The sequence below is a fragment of the Apium graveolens genome, chromosome 10, assembly GCF_009905375.1.
Source record: "Apium graveolens cultivar Ventura chromosome 10, ASM990537v1, whole genome shotgun sequence".
Taxonomy (NCBI): domain Eukaryota; kingdom Viridiplantae; phylum Streptophyta; class Magnoliopsida; order Apiales; family Apiaceae; genus Apium; species Apium graveolens.
In genome coordinates this window covers 15,591,458-15,593,976 of record NC_133656.1, presented here as the reverse complement: position 1 = coordinate 15,593,976, position 2,519 = coordinate 15,591,458, and positions in this window count along the sequence as shown.

Below are 2,519 nucleotides of genomic sequence, written 5' to 3'. Positions count from 1 at the left end.
TAGAAAATATTTTGATTTTATAAAAATTATCGGACCGGGCCCCTATTGGGAGGTAAAACCCCACAAAAATCAGATTTTATTTTATAAAATCGTGGGACTTCCAAATATTTTATATTTTTACATTTTTGAAATGTTCATATTTTGGGGAATTTTGATATAAAATTTATATTTATTTGATTAATATTATTCCCCACTATATATTAATTTTGGACTAATTTTAATTATGTTGTATTATTTTTTAGTTAAAAGAAAAAAAACAAAACAAAAAAATAGCATAACGTGTAAAACCCCCAACCCCATCTGGCTACCCACGTACCCCCACCCCACCCCCACCCCCCGTCTTACTCCCTCCACCCCTATGAATCTTTGTGTTTATTTCTTAACAACCTCTCTTCTGTCTCCCTATGTTTATTTACTTTTTATTTTCAAAAATTCATATCTTCTCAACCGTCCGTCTAAATTTCAATTGTTATATATATAAACGACCAGTGCTTCGATAGCTATGCATTGGTATATATATTGTAGGGTTTTGAGGAGATAATTTGCGTGGCGTATTTCCCTGTTAATTTATTTTCGGGGCATAGAAAAGGAATTTGACGGCATTGATTACTCCACACGGCATTTGAGCGTGTATATGTTTATGCCTATGAATTTCGGATTTTTCTGGAGATATTTTTCGGACATCAAATATTCACTTCGAGGTGATCAGAAATTTATTTTGGGTAACGATTTCGAAATTCCGCTTCCGTACTTGTGTATATTATTGCATATTTGTGTTTATATATTTATTTCGTAATTTTTAGAAGTTGTTATAGAAGTCGATTTTGTCCATATTTTTCGTTTATGTCGTGTTTATATGTGCAGATATAGATTATTGTGTGTTTTACATTTATTGATTTTATTAGAGTACAATTGATTGTGTTGTTTGGGATTGATGTTGAGGGGTTGTGACCCCGAGAAAAGTCCGTTTTACAAAGACGTTATTTCGAAATTTTTGTAAAATATCTACTTTAATTTCAAATCATTATCGTTTATTATTTTCGAAAATCATAATTTAAATTAATTATTTATAATTTCTTTTGATTAATTATCTATTCATTTAATTAATTGATTAATTAATTAATCAATTAATTGTATTTATAAATAATTGAATAAAGTGTAATTATATATAATTAAGCCAAATAATATTTTAAGATTATTTTGAGCTTTTAAAAATATGTACCGGCATTGAATATTCAAATAATATTATTATTAATTGAATTATTTATTTTATTCGTAGAAAATAGACCGTTCATCCGTTTAATACGAAACGAACGTGTCTAGACATAGAAAAATATTATGATTCTATTAAAAATACTTTCGAGACACAAATCCTTTTATCTCGAAGGGTCGCTTGATTTGCAAGTCAGTTCTAAGTCGCGTATTTATCAAAAAGTCATTATTTGACTCTATTTCAGTTTTAAACCTACCGAGTCAAATGTTTTGACGAACCGAGTCATGTATTATATGAATTATGTATTATGTGAATTATATGTTACTGCAAGTCATGGCAGATTTTCTTATATGTTTACTGCAAGTTAAGGCAGATTTTCTAATGTGTTTACAACAAGTCGAGGCTGACTTTTACTATATATTTGATTGTTGATTGAGATTGGAAATAGATGGATAGTCTAATAAATAGAGGAAATGCTGCCGAATTTTCGATAGATTTCATATCCATTTATTGGTTATAAATGAGTTTATTATATAAATAAATTGTCAGTTTACATATCATTGAGACATGTCTACGTGCGTATATGGGCCAAGAGTCTTGTGTCTGACTGTTTTCTTTATATGTGGGTTACCGTTTGGGTTGATGATAGAGTTTTGATGCGCAGTTAGTCGAGTAATTATCGTGTAGACAATTAAGAGTGTATCCTTTAATTATAGATGCAAATCATTCAAGACGATCAAGACAAGACTTTGAGATCCAGATTAAAGTTGAACAGTAATGCATATCAGGCCTCTAGCAATCGATGGAGCTATATATAAGTGAATTATCAAAATAGGAAGACGGTGATGTCATGAGAAGTCATGATGCCATTTTTTGTGTTACTGCGAGTGTGCTTAACTGCTAAAAACCAAAGACAAGTTTTCTATGCTATTTTAATTCCAAAATAGATCAATATTTTACATATCAAACTGTTTTTTATTATTCAAGTTTTTATACGCTATTCTACTTCCAGAATAGTTTTATGTTTATAGATCTGGATTAAACTATTTTACAAAGCTTTTGGAAGACATTGAATGCATATAATCATTCGGATTATTGAAGTCGGGTTATTCTAGCAATTATTCTGCTAGCATATAATTCATTTTCAGAATAGATAGTGAATAGCTATGCTATCTCATTTCACTCTATACAGTGGAACTTGATATTGATATTTAGCGAATAACTAGTCATTCTAGCTATTTCGCCATCAGTTGTTGAGATTACTCCGGACCATGTGAAATGGGGAGTAGATTATGAAAGGATATCA